Consider the following 20,874-nt stretch of genomic DNA (forward strand, 5'->3'; position numbering starts at 1 on the left):
TGTAATTACCTAGGGCTTTCTGATTTAAAAAGTTGCCTGCTCTTGACTTCTACCTTTCATGTTTTTTCCTATAGTAATCTTTCCACTCCTAACTTTAAACTGCCATCTTTCTGTCTTGCCTTTAAAAAAAAAAAAAAAAAAAAAAAAAAAAGGAAAATACCTCCTGCAGACAAAACACCTTTGCTTTGATTTCAGTGACATGTTTTGTCCTGCTCTCTAAATGGTTATTCTAGAGGTTTGTCTACTGATTAAGAAAAAATGAAAGGCATCTTTCACTGTGCTTTGAAAAAACAAGAGGCAGAGGAATGGCAGATGAGCTTCCTGCCTTTCCAAAGACACTATTTCATGCCCCTTACTGGCAATATCACAGCAGAAGGCTACCAGGAATAAAAGAAATATGGCAGACATTAATTCCTTGAAATATGTTGTCCCTGTTATATGTGCTGTGACTGTCATAAAAAAAAATACTGGTCTACACTGTTCTGGTGTTTAAAAACACAATTGGGGCTGCCATACCACAGATAAAATTTCGAAATCAGAATGATGTTACCTATCTGTACCTTACCAAAACGATTATATTCTTCATTGTAGATGCACTAAAGACCTGTGGAAGTGTCTATTAATCCTCAAAAGATGTTTTCCTGAGGAATGTGGACCTACTAATTTGCATTCCCCACTTTCTCAGCTACCGCCTACTCTTCACGGCTTTTTTCCCTCCCATTTCTTCGCTTCATCAGACTTTCCTTAAGGAAGAGCTTAAATGAAATAAACTACGATACAGATGAGGTGTGCATGCCCGTCAGTTTTGTACGGCTCCGAGAGGCCTGCTCCCCTCCTCTCCAAAGGGGCTCTCAACAGGGGCTCTCCGCCGCCGGACTGACAGAGGAGGCGCCTGCCCTGTCCGAACTCCACTGCCGCGCCTCCCCCAGCGTTCTCCCAGTCCGGACTCCAGTGCCGCCCCTTCCCCGGTACCCTCGCTACCGGCCGCCCCAGCCGCAGGCCTGCGGGGCTGGGGCGCGCCCAGCCTGGCTTCCGATCCCGAGCCCCCCTAGTGCGGCCGTGATGGCACCCCCCGCCGAACGCCGCGGGGCGCGCCTCCTTCCGCCGCCGCCGGGCTCCCGTGCTGGCGGCGGTGCCGCCCCCCTGTTCCCCCCGTGCCGGCCGGCGGCAGGAGGCAGGGGGAGCCCGGGAGCAGCGGCGGCCCGGCCTGGCGGGCAGGGAGCCCGGCAGACAGGCGGGGTCCCTCGCCCGCCCGCGCTGACGTCAGGAAACTTTCTCCGCTGCTGAGGCTGGAGCGGGCGCTGTGTGCGGGAGCGGCGGGACGACCTCCATCACCTCGCCAGGTACCGCGACCCCGGGGGCAGCCTGCATGAGCGGCACAGTCCGAAGGCTCCTCACCGTCCCTCCCGGGGCCGAGGGCGGCCGGGTTCACCGATGGGTCCCGCGGTGCGGTTGGCGAGAGACAGCGGCCAGGGAGGTCCGGGCGCCTGTTGATTGCTGCGGCAGCAGCGCTGCTCTGGGCTCAGACGCTGCCCTAGACAGCAGACTTCCCAGACGACGGGTGAACCGGCGAGGCGGGCGGGCCAGGGCCGGGCGGCGGGAGCGAGGAGGGAGGTGTCGGCGTTGAGTGATGGGGCTTGCTCCCGGGATCGAGCGGAGCCTCCCTGCTCGTCGCGGCTGGTGTGCGGGGCAGGTCTCAGCTCGGGAGGCGGCCGTACACCTGCGGTCGTTACGCGAGCGGTGCGGAACTTGCGGTGCGCGCAGCTTGTGTAGGCTTTCTTCTCCAACTTGGAAACCGCAAGGACTTGGGGATTTTAGGCATGCGCTATGCCATGGGTGAGAGTTTTTTGAAATTTAAGTAGCTGAAAATAATCAAATGCCTTTCATTCCGCTTTTTATCCCCCCTCCCCGTACAGTAAAGCCATTATCTGAGACAAGGTTTTGTTTTCCTTCTGAGGGCTTTGCCGTGGCAGCTCGGTGGTGCTAGGAGGCGAGCCGAGCTCGCCGCTGAGGCTGATGAACGCACAATTGTTTCGCAAGGGAGGATCTTCGGCTCGTAGACAAACCCAAACCACCAAGTTAATTTTAACTCCGTGAAGCACCCGGGTGTTGGGAGGGTGGAGCACGGGAGTAGTTTGTGGGATCGTCATGTGGATAGAAAACTGAAATCTGAGCAAGGACTGCAGCCGTTGGCTGAGAAATTCTTAGCTTAAGAGGGTGTGAAAGTTGTATGGTAGTTCTCTGGAGGAATATGGAAAAGTATGTGCCTCATTTATTTGCACCATCCTTCTCATTTATTGAAAGGCATCGAGAGTTAATCAAAAGCCCATAAAGGTTAATTGTATTTTTCATCCAAAGCAATTTGTGCTCTTCTAAAGAACTAGGTTTCTGGTGTCTTTTTTGACCTTAACGTAGTCATTGCATTTCTAATTTAAATACCATGCAACTTTCACGTTTTTAATTTCATGTTCCTACAGTTACGTTGCAAGTTTTTAAAAGGTCATCTTTACGTAGATGTAACTCAAAATGAGTTTATGTAACTACTAAACAGGAAATCAAGCCATACATGAAGGTGATGATGAAGGTGCTTTGAATACACATATACAATGTTTTAGCAGTATGTTAGGTCTACTCAGTATAAATATAAATAAGCATTCATTTTTACATTTTATGTGGATAACTAAGAGCTTGTCCTTTTAGAAATACTTTTGTATTTTTTTGTGATTTTTTTCCCTTACATATTAGGCTACCTTATAACTTCAGTCTTACCTGTCAGTTTTTGTAGCGATAAACAATACTCGGAATCTTAAGACCTCTCCTGCGTCTGATGATAAAATAAGACAAAGTAATTCACCCAAGGGGAAAAAAAATACGTTTTTGAAGGTCAAGATTCTATTATTACATCAATTTCAGGACAAACAGTAAAGTTTGCCTCATAATTATAGATTTGCTTGATCGATTTGTTGTGTACTGGTCTGTCATGGACAACCTCTGATGTTTGGAGATTATCCACGTGTATTTGGGGATGGGAACAACAAAATAGTGGAGGGAAAAAAGGTCACGATTATTAGCCTTATGCTTTTTGGTACACATTTTAATTTTAAGTATATAGATGTGTTAGTGATTCTAGGCCTTCTTTAAAAGCATATATTAACTTGAAGAGGTTGAATAAAGAGTGATCTATGGATTAAAAACCTAGGGGTTGTGGAACAGTGTGGAAGGGCACAAGGGAGCAGTTTGGTTTGTGCTTTTAGCAGAGCTACAGTGGCAGGGATATCATCGGAAGGAGACTGGAAATAAGCTGAAGCCTTAGAAGTAAGGATGACAGTCTTAAAAGTGATCCAGCTAGCACTGGGTGTGTCTTGCAAGTGATGAGTACGGAAATTATACTTATTTTGACGCCAGAAAAACAAAGGAGACAGCGCTAGGTTGTGACAGAACTATAACTGCACCTCTGTGTTCTGTGTAAAGCATTTTAAATTGCATGGGAAAACACAAAACTGATACTAGAGGACCAGAAAGGAGGAAGATGTGGGTAACAAGAGTGGATGGGAGTGTTTGTTAAACATCTAGCAGTTGGTACTGCCTCGTTAGTTTTTGGCAGCAGTTTTGTAATCTTCTTGAGGTCTTCTGAGAGTTCAGAGATTGAGCATCTGCTGTTCTATATTCACCTCATCCTAGAAACAGAATTGTTTTGGTTGGAAAAGACCTTTCAGATCATCGAGTCCAACTATTAACCTAACACTGCCAAGTCCACCACTAGATCATTTACCTTCAGGGAAGGTGCCTCAACCACTTCCCTGGGCATCCTGTTGCAATGGTTGACAACCCTTTCTGTGAGGAAATTTTTCCTAATATCCAGTCTAAACCTCCCCTGGTACAACTTGAGACCATTTCCTCTTGCCCTAGTAATTGTTGCTTGAGAGAAGAGACTCACACCCACTTCCCTACAACTTCCACTCAGATAGTTAGAGAATTGATGTGATATCTCAGAGTGTCCTTTACAAGCTCATTACAATAATTTGTTAGTCTCTTGCCTCTAGGCAAGGTCACATTGTATAGTTCAATAGCAGTGTGTCTGCATGGGTGTGTCATGCAGCATTTGTAAATACTGGGTGCTTTAATAATCATAATAGACTTGCATGAAGAACTTGAGTGGTGAAATACAATAAACTGGCATTTGTATTATGATTATAGGATTAGTTTCTCTCTAGAGATAATCCCTCAAGCACATTGCTTGAACATGTCATAAGAAAATGAAATAATTAAAGGCCAACTTCTGCTTGAACTGGGGGACTCACAGAGTTTGAAACAGAACAAGAAATTGAACTGCCGTATCCTTGATTTGTTCACACTTGTGGCAGCATTCTGAATCTGTCATTTTTTTTAATTTTTTTAAAAAAGAGAGTAAGGCACTAGGAGCTGAAAAGCCCACCAGGTTCACTTGACAAAAATCACTGCACCCTTAGAATTTTCAGTTGTCAGTGGTGAAATGCATGGCAGAAGTTGAGGCAGTGTTTCAAGTGGCTCTTGAAACAAAAATTCCTCAATTAATGACTTGATGGAATTGTTACATAAGAATATGCTAATTGGGCACAAAAAACTGTAATGTTTTTCCCCAGGCTCATTTTTGCTTGTCATCTGATTTTTGAAGGCATAAGCTCCTTTAGGAGAATCAGAGTGTATTCCAGAGAAGAATGAACAATAACGTCCCTGCTAGAACACATAGTGGCTCTGCACAGCAACCGAACAAAGTTCTCTTCAGCTGCCTTACCTTCAGTATGTAACTTTTCATATAGATAACATTTATTAATATTCTCGTTCCCAATGGAAGTCGGTTCCTTCCTAGTATGTTCAAGGCCAGGTTGGATGAAGCATTGTGTGGGATGGTTTAGTGTGAGGTGTCTCTTCCCATGGCAGGGGGGTTGGAACTAGATGAACTTGAGGTCCTTTCCAACCCTAACTATTCTATGATTCTATGTCCTAAATCCCTGAGATCAGACTCTGCCTTTTTTCATGCAGTTAGTCTTAACTGCTCTTCTGCTAGTGCTTCACTGAAGGTGCCCCATCACTTAAATGCTGCACGAAACTGTTTTGTAGATTTGCTGTTGTAGAATAGCCAACTATTACCACTTAATATGTAGTCTTAATCTGGATTTACGCTTATGGCCCATGCTGGACAGGGGCAGGAGGAAGGAGGTATTATGTTTACTAAATTACTTGTCACCTTGTGGTCTATCCTGAAGGCATATACACCTGTGACCTAGCAGGAATGGCAGAATGCAGTAGTGGCATTATAGTGAGTTACTGCCCACCTTTTAGTTTTAGATGTGCAAGTGTAGACCCTGTCTGTGCCATTTAATTTGCCCAGTGGCACTGAAAGAACTCTGAGAATGGTCAGTAGCTCTTAAGTCTTAAAAATGCTTGCTATCTAGGCTGCAGCTCCATTCCGTCTATTAAGGAGAAGGTCATCTGAAATGCCTCCACTTGCTGTGTTGTCTCAAATCATGTTTGTTACACTAAACATCAAGAGGAGGAAGTGGCGATGTCACATAGATTCGTCCAGGATTTGAGTAGAGAATTTGTCCAGCTGGAAACCCACCATAAATTCCCATAATAGAATTTACACTTTCATTCTTCCTCCCCTCTGCCAGTTTAAGCAGATGTTCTAATCACCAAGCTAAGAGGGTGCTCTGGATTAAAATATAATTTTCTTAGGTTGAAATGACGTACCTTTTTTTGGTGTAATTACATACTAGGCAAAGAAAGAGAACATAGGATTTTGTAGCCTAGTGGAGAAAATATTTCTGTAGACAAGGAAGGATCTGAATTTGAAGCAGGCAAATAGTAAGCTTTCACTGGAGCAAGAAGCAGAACTTGTACTTTGTAACACCCACGGTTTCACACAGGCTACCTGATAATGTGTCAAAGTAGTACCATAAAGCTCCTTAGACTGAGATACTGGATTTCTTTAACTTCTGCAGATTTTTTTTTCTGTTTTGAAGGGCAGGTATTGAGACATTCTGTTTGTTATTCTAGAGTCTGATCTACTCAGTTTATTAATGTATATAGTGTATATTCTACTAATTTTGTTAGTACTGCATATATTTTATGTCTAACTCGACGCTTGCATATTCAGGTTTTATTCTGCGAATGAGCTGTGTTTTCTCCATTTTCTATCTCATTTGCAGTTATAAAGATTCAAATGGTTTTCAGTTTATTTTGTCAGTGATACCTGATCAACACCATTGCCTTGCATGAGTTTGCACAAGTGATTTTATTTTTTTTTCCTTAGCTCTGTAGAACTAAGAAGTAGCTGATAAAATTTGGGCTGTTTTTTGTCACCAGAAAGTAGAGCTGTGGGAAAAGTGATCTGTGGAATTCTTTGGATGTTCTGTTTTTTCCGGTACTGCAGAGAGATCCTGACCAGTACAAGTGAAGAACACTTTTATTTTGAAAAGTGTATGGCTTTTAAGAAAAATCTTTTGGCATTCAAAAGTGTCTGATGGCTGTTTCTAGCATGCTCTATTGCTTTAGTGGAATAGGGGAAGTGGGTTCTCCTGTACTTGGGAATAAATATGGATAGAGGAGCCTTATCTCCAAGGTGCTTCAATCTTCCCTAAAATAACATTAAAACTTTAAAACTACATTTAAATTCCTACTTACTATTTTTAGATTAAATTAAATCGGTTTTGAGGACTGCTGGATTCTCTGATTTTAATTCTTTTTCATTCTTTCTCAGCTCTCTCCATCCCCCTGGTTTTAATGGGGGCAATCTTGGACAAAGGCAGAGTGCAGTAGTAACACAGAATCCTGATTACTACCTGCTATTTAGTAGTCTGTTTTAATTTTCCTACTTTTAAATGCAGATGTTAGTTCTTCAGTTCCTTCTAGGCAGGATGGGCCATTAGGAACTTAAGCACTGTGTCTAACCTTTTCCAGGTGATCTAGGACACTCTAAGTCCCCAAAGCCCTTAAAAGTTTTTTTTTTATTCAGAGTTGTCAGCAGGCTATGCAACATCAAACTTTGTTTCCACTAGATGAAAGGCTGGGATAAGGCTGCTGCTGTATGGGGAAAGGTGGCTGGAAGGGAGGTGGTTGTCCATTCTCACCTCAGTCTTGAAACAAATTGTGTCAGGGGTACCTCCGGGAGAGCTGGTTTCTTCATAGCTGCAGTGTGTGCCAGCTGGGCTTTGACAAGTAGCTGTTTTGCCAGTGCTGGCAATTTCTACCTGCTGCCCTGTGCAACTATTGTTTTTCCTATGTATAAGGGTACTCCTAATATTAATATATTTCTGTTTTGTCAGATTGAGAGCTTTTATTTTTTTTTTTTTTTTTGTGTGTAGTACATCTTTTAAAGAAGGTGTCTCTTGAAAGAACAGTATTTTTTTCTTAATCTATTGTGAAATCTTCTGGAAAGTATAACAGAAATGAGGTAATGAGCCTAGATAAAGGACTGTGTTGACAATAAAGAAATTATTTTTCCTGCAATCACATCTCAAAACGTTGTTTGGATCAGCAGTCATGTTTGCATGCCAGTTACGTTAGCTGTTTAAAGAAGTTTGGTGTGTCCTCAAACCTATTTTCTTAACATGTGTCCAGACCGTCTTTCCAAATGCCTTGCTGTGCAGATACGTGCTGTCTCTAATGCCTTCTTCCTACATTCTGTGTTGGCAGATGTATGCATTCAAAGATTATGAGTCAAGTACCCTAGCAAAAAAATCATAATATGATGAGTTTAAACATAATATAGGCTTTGTCTTTCTGTTTTCCTTCTTCAAAGTTTTTTTTTTTTGTGCTTTTTTTTTTTTTTTTTTAATTATGCGCATCTGAAACTTACTTTATATTGAAAACAGATTCATTTTGTTTAACTTAAGCTCAAAATTTCTTTTCGGGTCTTCAAGAAAAACAAGTCTTGTGAGACTTGCCCTAAAGCAATGAATGGTGGCACCGCTGTGTCTGAGCTTCCGCTGATACATGTTTTGGTCTTAAATGAGAAAACTAGTAAGACTAGTAAGTCAGAAAGTTTAATTTTAATCTGTGTGTCTATTCAGTTGTAAGAGAGGTCTCTGCTGATGGTTCTTGTTGAAGCTGCTGAAGTGGAAGGAGATTCAATGCTAGCACTGAAAATACTGATAGCTTATCTTTTTCTTCCCAATTGATAAGGTGGACAGAACCATCACTTCCAAAGCAGTGGACAGCTGGGGTTACAGCTAAATGGTGGTGTCATGTTGCGGGGTATGGTATGCACAAGTCATACCTATTTTAGAGTAACTGTAGTTAAAATAACATGAGAAAGCCTGTTAAACTAATAATAGCAATGAGAGGTGAAGTGTGTATGGTATATGTGATGCTGAATCTTTACTTGGAACAGAAAATAGCAGGGGACTGTGTAGCCAGCAGAAAGTAGTTTGAGAGACAAATCCCCCACCATTGTGCCCCTTAATCTGTTTCACATATGTAAGCTTTAAAGCAGAGTGTACTGTGGATTTGTAAACACAAAGGTCTTTAACATCTGAGATTAGTACAGTCTTTTTCTTGATTGAAGCAGCCTAAAAATTGCATTACTAGTTTTGTAAGTTATACGTTGTATTATTATTCAATTTATAATGTTTTGCAAATAGGCTTAGGATGGAAGAAATACTTTTCCAACAAATTTTGCAGCTGGAGTTGTCACTAATTCTCTTGTCTTTATGTGCCATATAGTAATTGCACTTAATTGTTCGCTTCTGCTGTGTTTGGTGGTGTGAAATGCAGTATGTCAACACTGCTAAACCACAACTTTAGTGTGTTAATGCTAATGCTCTTGAAAGAGATAATTTCCAGATTTCACCTAACTGGGGGAAACAGCTCATGTGTAACTACCAATGCAGTGCTTTATGCATCTTCTTGTAATGGAAGTTTATAGTAGCCTTTTCTTAGCAACAGATTGGTTTTGTTCCACACATGTTTTTGTCTATTCTTAAGCTTAAGGCAACATACGAATGGGACTCAGCCAAAGTCCATGGCAGGAAAATCAGGATGTAAAGAAAGTAATATTTTCTTATGCAGCCACTTAAAAATGTTGGTATTCTTATTAAATTGCTTGCTATGCTTATAATTTGGTGCAGATCCCCAAAAAAAAAACCAAAACAACATACTAGACCAAAGGAACTCACCTGGGAGCATTCCAACTTGTAAAAATGATTCTACAACCTCCTATCCCACGGGAGCTCTGTTTCTGGCTTAGTCCCTACAGGTTAGATGTGGTACTTCTTAGGAAACCATCCAGTCTGGGAGAGGGCTATAGGAAACTATGGTTCCCAGCTTTGGTTCTCCCAAGGACTTACTGCTTCTGCACTGAAAGATAGCTAAAACAGCACACTCTGTTTTAATCTGGCCATACTGACTTGCAGTCTCATACCTTTGTCACAAGTAGTCTGTCATTAGCAGCAAATGTAAACTCAAAGAGCATATGAACTATTTAGTGTTTTTTCTTTCAAAATTAAATGCTTCTCCCAGAGGCTGCAGTTTCATTCCCCATGTTTTATGTCTGAGGATATTGAATGTAACTATTAAACAGCTAGACTGATTTTGTATTAATAATTTTCTCCAATATGAAGAGTGACTTGTGAATCCACATCATTAGCTGGCATTTCAGCCTTGAAGTAGTGAATAATGTGCTTGCATTGGTAATATCCATAACTGTCAGTACAGTTATGTTGTCTGTGGTCATCAGCTCTTTTTTCACTGATTCTGTGTGGGATGCCATGAGGCAGGTGATGGCTACAAATGTGGTAAATCTGCCAGTGTGGAAAATTCACAGGGCAAGGCAGCCTACATAGGTATTGTAGTAATCTGTAAGGAAACTGAAGTGCAATTGGTAGCACTGTTGATTGTTTCTCTTAGAAAAGTGCTAATACTTGCTTTTGTACTGATTGGCAAAGCAGAAATTATTTTACTACACAACTGACGTGGCCGCTGCAATGAAGGAGGATATCTGTAGCACAGTAGACAAGGAGAGTGTGCTGTACTTTTGAGTAACTACTTCAATGCACAGTGTTCTGTATTATGTATGTTTACTTTGCAGTCGTAGACAAATGCAGTTCTGCTATTCTCTGAATAGTCATTACCTCCGTCCCTGTCAGTATTCAAGGCTAGGTTGGACAGAGCCTTTGGGAACATGGTCTAGTGTGAGGTGTCCTTGTCTATGGCAGGGAGGTTGGAACCAGATGACCTTGAGATCCTTTCCATCTCAAACCATTCTATGATTCTATGTAAAATTTCCACACTGACTTTCTGTTTTGTTGCTGGGTTTTTTGAGGGAAGGAAGAAGGGCTTGACTACTTTTTAATAATATGCCATGGTACCATGCTTCACGTAGCTGTGCATTTAAAATAGATAATTAAGAGACAGGGCAGTGTATTTTATATAGACTATTCTGTATGAGCTTTTTTTGTATTTGATGGCAAGCATAGCATGTACATGTTAATACACATACTTCATCTTGCTCCCCATATAACTGATGGCCTTCAGTCTTGCCTGTTTTCAAAATGTAGAATGATTTGCATGATGAATTCTAAACCCAGGCTTGGACTGAGAAAAGATGGATGTGCTTTAGTGAACAATTTGCAGAGGCTTACTTTAAGTTTGTTTGTCCTGAGTTTGAACCTAATAGGATAAAGGATATCCTAAGAGAAAATATTTTTTTGTTGAACTTGAGTACGCGTATAGAATGGCTTTCTTTGTGTCAGTTTTGCTCCCATATTAGTCTGTTTTGTTTACTGTTAAATTCCCAAATTTCATAAATAAAGCAGCATTTTAGTCTTCTAAATAAATAAAAGAATAAATAAATAAATAAATAAATAAATATAAGTAAAGAACTGTAGTCACTAAAACCTGGTAAAAATAGATGCAACATCATTTGTTTATATCAAAGCCAGTTGAAGAAAATGACAGGGAGCTAATACAGATAAGAGATGGTATTGTGTGGGTAAAGTGAATAATTGTCAAGTGCTAATAGGTGAGATTTTCGATGAAGTGGAACATATATAGCTCCTTTTGCTGGCCAGGCAGATAATTTAAAATGGAGTAGAAAGCTTCTTCCCATGGAGGCTGTCTGATAACAGAGTTTTTGAGAAGACTCTGTGTTTCATATGCTTTGTGTATCCGGATAACTTTGCTGTTCACTGACTCACTGATGTTTTTAAGAATTTCCTCATCTGTGATACCTGTTGTCCGAACCTTAACTTCTTTCCAGCCCCACTCCTGGAGCAAGCTGGGATACCTGAAACACAAGTTCAGTATCAGAATGAGCAGTCACTATCTAAGCTCTTGATATCCAAAATAAAGAACAGGTCATATTTTGATGACTTAGGGATGTTGTACTTTATTATGTTGCATTTTTATTACCATTTTTGGAGGATATCCAGAGTTTTTATAATTTTATGGCTTATGAAGAATTCCTAAATAAAATTTTCTCCCCCTTCCCATTTTTGAGTTGTGTTTCCTCTGTAGCATTGTTAGGCTTGATTAGGATCTAGGAACTTTCAAGTAGTGAGTCAGAAAAATAAACAGAAGTTGAGCAAGCAAAAGCTGAGGAATGAAAGAGATTTTGGTTTAAGTGTAGTTAAAATCCTTTCAGCTCTAAACTAGAGGTATAGTTTCCCTCCCCTGCATGCACACCTTTTTCTTCCTTTTTCCTTGTTCCTTTCTTTCTCTTGGCCTTGCACCCTCAAAGAATCATTGAGGGGTGTTATGCCTTCCTCAGACAGCTTTGTGGGATATGCCTAGATGTGCTTCTTTTAAAGAGTCTGAAAGGAAAGCTTTCAGCTGTAACAAATCTGTAGTGTCAAATATGCAGAACAGTGCATGTGCTTATAGTCATAAACCCTAACATTACCACAGCAGTCCCTTAGGTACTTCTTACTCAGAGAATTATCTCTGTTGTGACTCTACAGTTTTGGTTTTCAAGTTTTTTATGTTGTAACTGGCCAGTGATTAAAAGGTATGAAGAAATGGACCATAAAACAGATATTTAGTGGAAGGTAAATAATAGCATGTTTAGTAAGATTAGTGGAATGTATTTGAGATGTGTTATGTTACTGGCATACCCATGACCGCTTAAACACTGAAATCTGTTGCAGTTTAATCCGATTCCATTTGCTAGGTCATCTGGAAGTTACTTTTGCTGAATAAAGTTCTTAGTTGCTTAGCCAAATTGCAGGGGAGGGATTTCAAACTACTGAAGAAATATGCCTTGATGGTAAAGAACATACTAAAATGGCAAAGATCTCAGTTCTGAAAGAAATAAGTGGTTGGCTGGAAGTAATCGCTTTGAATATTTTGAATTCACGATAGTGAATTTTGCCAGATGCTCTTGAATATTTTCTTTGTTAATTACTGTGGTGGTTTTTGTGCTTATTGTGCTCTGGGTAATTTGATCCTGTTTGTTTATGGTCTAAAGACTTCCCCTCCACTTTTCACTGACACCCCCCCCCCCAGCAGTTTTCAATTGTGTAATATGTTCATCTGCTTTTTAGAAGACATGATACAAATGTAAGTCCCAGTGTTCGTGTAAGGTAGAATGAAATGTATTTCTTCTTGGCTTGAACTTGATCTGAATCTTGATATATCTTGACAGATTTCTGAAACTTGTGTTTCACTATGTACCTAGGAACATTTTAAAAGAAAAGATCTTTAAAGATGTTGCAGCTCCAAGACAGACTCATAACATCGCTGGAAAAGACAACTTATTAACAGTATTCTCTGCATTGTACACTGTGGAGGAGTGAATGGTAAAGAGTAACCTCTCTGCTCTGTTTTATCTTGTCATTTATGTGGAAATGTGTGAGTTTTTCATCTGAGCCTGCCCTGGCATGTGGATTTTAGGAAAACCTATGAGTATATGCGGCAAAGTATTGGCTAGTGCAGCAGCTGATATATGAAAAAACTGTGTTGTGAACATGTGTACATGGTTACTAGTTCTGTTTTGTTACGGATATATGAGGTCTGCTTGTATCTGTGCTTTGATTTTTCAGAGTATGCTTACTTTGGACATTCACACTGTAGTTCTGTAAGTTGTTTGGGATGGGAGTGATGGTGATGAAATGGTGGCCGGACCTTTTCTCCATGTTTTGCCACCCTTTTCCTGCCTGATGAGGCTTTACTTTTGGTATTTACAATTTGATGTTGGAAACTGGATCATCAAGCATGACCAAGAACTGGGAAGTGGAATAGGTCCTTTTATATATGTTCAGTCAGATTGCGGAGCATCAGTGTAATATCAACAGTGTAAGATGCAATGAAGTTGCTTTTCAAAGTAGAGGGAGCTAAGCTGTAAGCCTTAGTTAAGAGTATGTAGGTTTTTTCACTGCTTGCAGTGTAGTTCATCACTGACCTGACCAGAACAGATTTCTAGTGGAATTAGACTATAGCAGGGTAATCCCATTTTTCCTTTTGCCTCTCTCCAGTTGGTAGTGATTTTGAAACTTGTTGTCCTGCTCTAATAAAATTGTTACATCGTTTCACAAAATCTGATGAATGGTTACAAAAGAGATTTACATTAGTTTCTCTGTAGAAGATGTGTATCTGACTGAAGAGTGATGTGGCAGAAATAGTGGGTTCTTGCTCATAGCCTGCATTCTGCTGATTTTGAGTGACAGTTGCCTATAATAAATCTCCTGATGAAAAGATTATTTTTTTCTTGGTCTTAAAAATTTATCCATTAAGTCCTGTCATACTGGATGAAACCTCAGTAGCACTTTATTTTGGAGTGGCCTTACAAGTGCACAACATTGTGAAATTTAATGTCATTCTTTATTATGGTCATGCAACTCAGTCATCTCTATTTTTTATTATCTTTCCCATTTGTATCACTTTTTATCCAATTTTGTTTTCTTAAAACTTTCATTTTAGCCCTCTTCAGTCTGCTTTCTCAGTGGAAACAATCTCTTACTCGTGGTTAATTGTGCTTTAGCAGAATAGGTGTGACACATCCAATATATGCACAGTATATATGAATTTCCTTTTTTTGCCAAAGTCTCTGCAGTGTTCCAGATTTTTTGGGGTGGGGTATAAATCATATAGTTTTCCTATTTTTCTGTGTGAATTCTCAGTTTGCTGTAGATGTCATATTCTGGCTTGAAGAACTACGCGTTCCATACGCTTCCAGAATTTGCAATTCATTTTTTTTTTTTTTTCCCTGTGAATTCCTTCAGAAGAGTGGATGGGTTTAAAACTGAGTAGTATCTTTGGTTGTACTTTCTGTATTTTTAAAGGAAAAGCTAATGATCCTAGTTGGGCTCGTTATTTTTCAGATGTCATTTCAATATTCTTTGTTCAGCAGTGTTCTAAATGACCCTTTTCCCTATGTACACATGTTTCAGGCTTGCCAGGTTTTTTTCTTATATTTACTTTTGTGGGGTTTTTTTATAGCTTGGTATGTTTTAGAGCTCCTTAGAAATTAAAACAAAAACTACTGGAGTTGGAAGTCCTGTGTGTTGTCTCTGCTGTCTATTCTCCCCTTGCAAGCAGCTATGTAGTAATGTCTGTCTAGAGGCTTTGAAGGTTATTATTACATGAAAGAATTTTAGGATCTTCTGTCTGTTACTGGGAAGCTTCCCAGGGTTGCTTCATAGGCTGTGCTTGCTCGATCAGTACCCTTTCTATATATCACTTTTGTTGCTTATTGTTTGCCGCTTGTCAGTTTTTTGTCCAGAGGCATTTTTCTTCTTCCTGTGATTCTTTTTAATTGGATAAAATTTGAAAACATTAAATTTTTTATCATGTGTTTTCTTCAGTTGCCTGTTTCAGCTGATGATTTTTATTTATTATTTTAAAAAAATATTATCTATTCTTCTCTTTATACCTCTATTTCTCCATCATGTTTTTGTTAACTTTGCAAACGCAAGACTTGGTCACTGATTATTACAATCCCATTTGCTAATTTTTACAGTTCAGTATCACTTCAGTGTTTTTCTTTTTGCATTGAAACGATATGCATGTCTTGCTGCATTTCCCAGTTTACTCATAGAAGTTACTGATAACCTAATTGACGAAAACAAGAATTTGAAATTTGAAGGAGTATTGGCTACATTTGTTTATTGTGCCTGATCCCTATCTGTGATACCTCAGGAGAAAACAAGGAATAGGTATAACTGTAAACTGGATTGCTTTCATGTGTCTCTCTCTTATGGCTTTGTGATAGAAATGCTACTGTGTTGCCATTTCAGGTCTAACTGCAATTTTAACCAAGGATGCAATTTCAGTCTTTTACTGTGTTTCATGAATGCTCTTCTCCTGTGACCACTCTGTGACTCTGCATATCCAGATTTCTAAACTAGTTCTTAAGATCTGATGCAGATCTAATAAAAATGTACCAAAACCTCTTGGGTTAAATGTGAACTGGTGTTCTCCTCCAGATAAAAAGATGAGTCCTAATCAAAATTGTTTTCCCTTCATCTGCTGCAGAGCAGTGATGTCATGTAACAGGACATTTTTAACCGCCTGTAATACTTTTTTTTTAATACTTAGTATGTTTTACAAAGGAGGCTTTTCCTATTATTGTTCTCTTACCTTCTTTGATGAGAAATACAAATGTCCTGAAGAAAATGCTGTATTTAATTTTAGCTGGAATACACTGCTGATCTAAATAATGAGTAGGACTCTTAAGATGCAAGTGTGATAATATCACGAGTTTCAGCAAGCCTTTTGGAGATTCATGGAAACTGTTAGGGCTAATATGATTAAAGAATGTTTTTTCAAGTTAAAAAAAAAAAAATAGCCATTCAAGTAAAAATAAATCGGTGGTGTAGGCTTCTGTCATAGCAGTAATCTTTTTTTGTCGAGTGAATGCGGTACATTAATCCTGATGTCCTTGACTTTGAAATAATAGTATCATATTAGTAGTATCACAACTGGTAGTGCAGTGTCCTGCTACTTTTCCAGTCCTAAAATACACATTGAGTGTTGATACCTATTAAAGGAGAATATGTGGAATTGTACAGAGTTCTGGATTGCAAATCTCAGAATGATTGAGGTGGAAGGGACCACTGGAGGTTACCTAGTCCAACCTCCCTGCTCAAGCAGAGTTCCCTAGAGCACATTGCTCAGGAATATTTCCAGGGAAGGACAATCCACAACCTCTCTGGGCAATGTATTCCAATGTTCAGTCACCCTCACATTAGGGAAGTTCTTTATGTTCAGGTGAAACTTCCTGTGTTTTAGTTTATGCCCACTGCCTCTTGTCCTGTCCCCTGGGACCACTGACACCCTCCCTTCAGATACTTACAGACATTGATCAGATTCTCCTTCAGCCTTCTCTTCTCTAGGCTGAACAGGCCCAGCTCCCTCAGCATTTTTTCATGTGAGATGCTCTAGACTCTTAATCATTCTAGTAAGCCCTTCACTGGACTTGCTTCAGGAGCTACATGTCTCTCTTGTGCTGGGGAGCTCAGAACTGGACACAGTACTTTAGGTGAAGTCTCACCAGGGCTAAGTGGGGAATTGGTGGCAGAGAAATAGAAGTTTTTCTTTTAAGATTTGTGCATTTGCATCCATTTAGTCCATAGGTTGAGCTGTTGACAAAGCTTGAGTTTATATTTACTGCTTGGAAACAGAAAATATTTTAAGGCTGTCTGCATATCTTATATAGATATATCACTAAATTGTGTCTACCATTAATATATATCCCCAGGGCTTATCCCAGGATTATCTTTGCTCTTGGAAGAGAGACTTGCTTGCATAGGGTCCATATCTATGTAGCACTTCACGTCATGAAGCAGGACTACCATGTTTTAGTCACCTAGTACGACATTTCCCCACCCTCCCAATGTAATTGCATGTGTTTGTTTTCTGTTGGTGTTTAAACTCTCACTCTCTTTAACTAGATTAAATGGAGGGTTCTACATACCTTTTATCAGTATGAGTAGCTCAGTTGCGTATTACCGTCAAAAACATTTCAGTTAAAATGTAGATACTTTTAAAGTTACGCGAAGAGTTTATTGTTACTTACATTTAAATATTTCTACTTGTTATTGACTTAATACCTGATCACTTTAATCCTGGCTACTTTTAAAAATTATGTTAGTTGCAAAGAGTAGTCTGCTTTTGTCACTTAATTTGACCAGCCCAAAGGAGCCCGCTTTCAAAGAACACTGAGAACACCTCTCACTGAATGTTAGACATGTTAATTTTGGTACAAACCCAAAGTGGCTTGTTGTATTTGTAAGCTTCAGTAAAAAATATTTAGTCCCCAAAAGGGAGATGAGTTGGTTTTTATAAATCCATAACTTGCAGTTCTGTATAATCCAGGTGCAACAAAAGCATCTTTACATGCCAACTAGTGAGTACATTGTTGTGTCTGTCCACAATAACAAAATGGCTAACATAATTCTGAAGTGGCTGTGGTTTATTTAAGGCGTTGCTTTTGTTAAGATAAATTTGAATAGTTTGCAGTTTCATAAAGGTGGATTGGCTGCCTGTGGGGTGTATCTTATGAAGATTTTCATTTGCAAAGTAGCAAAGGCAGTATAATTTTGTGGTGGTGTCTTTTTTACTGCTGCTTGAATTGTTGGTTCATACATCTAAGATTTATTGGAGAACACCTAGCTACACTATACAAAATATTATTGCTGAAATTGATATCTTTTAATTGCTGCAAGAGTTTTCAGTAGTGCATCTGGTGCTTTTTCACCTGGCTACTTTTAGTTCTAGTTGTTGAACTCTTGACACTTATTGCAGTACCATAACATGGATAGGAGGGGTTAATAGGGTAAAGAAGTAGGAAAAAAATGAGACATACATGGAATGACAATTTCTGTGCTCTATTTTGAGTCTTCTAAATTAAGAAACATTGTGTGGTCACGTACTTGAGGTTGTGCACTTGCTTATGGATCATACACACTGATGAGTGCAGACAAATCTAAGCACATCAGCTTCTGGTTTAAGCAAATCGTTTGGGAGCATTTCCGTTCCAGAAATACTGTGTGTATGCTTTCACAGTCATGTTATCATGCTTTAATACACTCTAGGACAATTTGGGAGTAGGAGAGCATTCCATGTAATAAAGTGGTTATAAACAGTGTGAAGTTTCTGATGTCACATGGGTTGGTTTAGTATTCAAAGATTCATGGCATCAGCCACAGATGAGATGTTGAAAGGCAGCCTGTGGAAATCTCTAATTTCCGTGTTGCTCCTGTTTATTACTGCCCCTCTGTTTATTCCATTTAGAGTTCAGTATTTCTTGGTGCAATGTCTGGCTCTCTCTACATCACTTGTTCTTAGTGCGTTAGCATGGTCAGATTTTTTTTTTTGTAGCTTCTTGACAGGTATTACTGTTGTGTTAGATTTTTCTAGCACTTTTGAGGTATTCGGAGTAACTATTTTGGGTTGCATGTTGAGAGAGTCCTTTAGGTTTATTTTCATATTAGCTAGTAGGTTGTAATTTTAATGAGGAAAAAGAGTTTTTATGGTAGGCTGAGGAAAGCTGTGGGTTCATGTAAAAAGTTCCATCTGTATTGCTTGGTGCTTGCTTTGGTCTCCCTTTGTATAAGTAGTAGTCAAAGGATTTGATGTGGTGCTGATTTTTTTATAATTTAAAAGTTTTGTGTACATTTGTAAGTAAACATGCTCCCAGACTGTTTGAATTAAATAGTTGATTTGAATTGAAGAGTTTGAACTTGTTGTATGTGCCAAGTGGAAGAAAAATGTCTGTTTGGGAGATGGGAGGGCAGAAGTGTGAGGGAGGTCTAGCCATTATTATTAGTATATTTCAGGTAGTTGGGTTGCAATTTGCAGACAAACACAGCTGTAATAATTTTTAAGAATAGTTACTTCTACAGAGCACAACTGTACTTCAAATATGTAGAAATGCTAAAGAGAAAATATTGAATCATTTACTTTGTAACAGAAAGCCAACAGTGTTTTTTAACTATCTCTATTGGAAAAAAACCCCAACCCACTTGTAAACTGTGCACATTGGCCTCTTGTTTACCTGGGGAAATAGGTCAGATTATCGCACTGCACCTCTGTGTTTTTAATGGTTTTTAAAAGACAGATAAGGTTATGGCTACAAAACTACTGGATTTGGAAAAGAGATCAAATGATTGGACTTGATCATCTTAAATGTCTTTTCCATCCTAAATGATTCTGGGATTCTGTGATAACTTGGATTAAGATTTTAAGGCAGAGAGCCTGGAGCTGGGAAGAAAAGAGAACTTAAACTAGGAGCCAGTACTAGATCCGATAGTAATTTTAAGGGGAACAGAAAAGCAAGGTCTGTTGAATATCTGTTCAGAGGAGGTAGACATGTAAGAAACTGGTAGTTAAGACAAAATTTAGACGTACTGGATAAAAAGACAGAGACCATGGACTGAGAAGATTAAAAATGGCTAAGGAGCCTTTATGGGGATTTTTTGTAAGTGGGGAGGGACTGGGAATCAGGATAATCACAGGCCATAAGAGGGAAGGAATTTAAGTAGCCAGACTGGAGAACAAGCACTAAAGATGCTAAAAGGAATTTGAACAGAAAGGGTTAGTCTTGCATATGATGAGGAGACAGAACTTTGTCCTTGAAAACTTATTCCCCTCTCCAGAGTCTGAAATGGAACTTAACCAATCAAATACTATTCTGGAGAATGTGATTTTTCTCCCTGTTTTTCCTACTTGATACTGGTCCAAGATGCTGTAGTAATGTTTTTGCTGATGTTAGGTATACTTGACTTTAGTTCGTGTCTCTGATTTGAGGAAGTGCTGACTCTCGTACTTAAAATCAAGGGCAGCTTGCTTTGAACATAAATGAGTTCATATTTTATAGCTTTTCAGGAAATAATACCCGAGGGCTGAGACAGGTGTTTCCTTGGCAGATAGTTTCTTTAGTTTCTGCAAGGGTTTACTGCACCCGCAGCAAATCAGTTGAATTGAGTGTTCGAGTGTAGCTGAGTTTAAACTACCTCTCACTAGAGTAGGCAGCTAAACGTTTTGTGATGATGGTAATTTCAGATTGGGACCTCCAGTTCTGTGATAACACTGAATATCCACAGCAACTAAATGCAAAATGAGGACGCTATTTCTGAAAGTGAGTGTTGAAATATATTTAAGTTTGTGGGCCATAAAGCACGCTTGTGAGAGGTGCCATAGGGCTTTCCCTTGTGAGTGTCCCTTGTCTTCTGACTCTGCTTTGAGGAGTTTGCAGTAAACAACATACCAGGCTTTCCAGTGGGCCATCAAAGAAGTTGCCTATTTGGTGAGCAGTATCCATTTTATGTCCTAAACAAGGCAATAGCTTATAGAAAGTCTTGCATTACTTAATCACATACTGTCATTATTCCTACGTGTAAGGAATCCCAATTAGGGTTGCATAGACTTTAGTCTGCCATTTTACAACTTTTGAGTGATTATTTATATTGCTCAAACCTGGCACATAGTACTTCATCCACAAAGTGGGAGACTGGCATAATCAGTCAGTCAGATTTTTAAGAGGATAGGGCCTTAAACTGCACTTGTGTGATAGAGGACTTAAGTTAGAAATACTGAAAGTCATTCTCCTGGGCTGTGCTAGTGGACAGGCTTTCTTGTTGGAAAAGTGAATTTCCAGCTGAAACATCTGCTGCTGAGTCCTTTGTTTTCCACTCTCTTATGATGTGATTTTTTTTTTTTTTTTTTTTTTTTGGTGTGTGTATAGTTTATGGGGATTAAATTATTAACGGGATTTGACACTAAACATTTTTTGCAGAATCATTGTTTCTGGATCATCTGCTTCTTGTTCAACATCCATGGCTAATGAGCTTATAAAAAAAACAGTCATTGAGCTAATATCTTACAGAGAGCACTCTGATGTTATATTTGATCCCCTAATTGGTCTTATAATTGGCATTCATTAGAGCTCTTTCACAA

At 39.4% G+C, this 20,874-nt stretch overlaps 1 protein-coding gene across 5 annotated transcripts in view; it reads left to right on the forward strand.

Annotated features, from left to right (window-relative positions):
* The first annotated feature begins 1,151 nt into the window (after positions 1–1,151).
* The window catches only part of GULP1 (GULP PTB domain containing engulfment adaptor 1), a 151,353-nt gene continuing 131,630 nt past the window's right edge, over positions 1,152–20,874 (forward strand). For 3 of the 5 annotated variants that reach the window (XM_065669875.1, XM_065669874.1, XM_065669877.1), the window contains exon 1: positions 1,160–1,343. The gene's annotated coding sequence lies outside the window, so the exon portion shown is untranslated. Of the gene's footprint in view, positions 1,344–1,540; positions 1,562–20,874 lie in introns of those variants that run through there. The other 2 variants (XM_065669881.1, XM_065669876.1) reach the window with 2 other exon arrangements.

This window comes from Lathamus discolor, chromosome 3 (assembly GCF_037157495.1).
Source record: "Lathamus discolor isolate bLatDis1 chromosome 3, bLatDis1.hap1, whole genome shotgun sequence".
Classification (NCBI taxonomy): domain Eukaryota; kingdom Metazoa; phylum Chordata; class Aves; order Psittaciformes; family Psittacidae; genus Lathamus; species Lathamus discolor.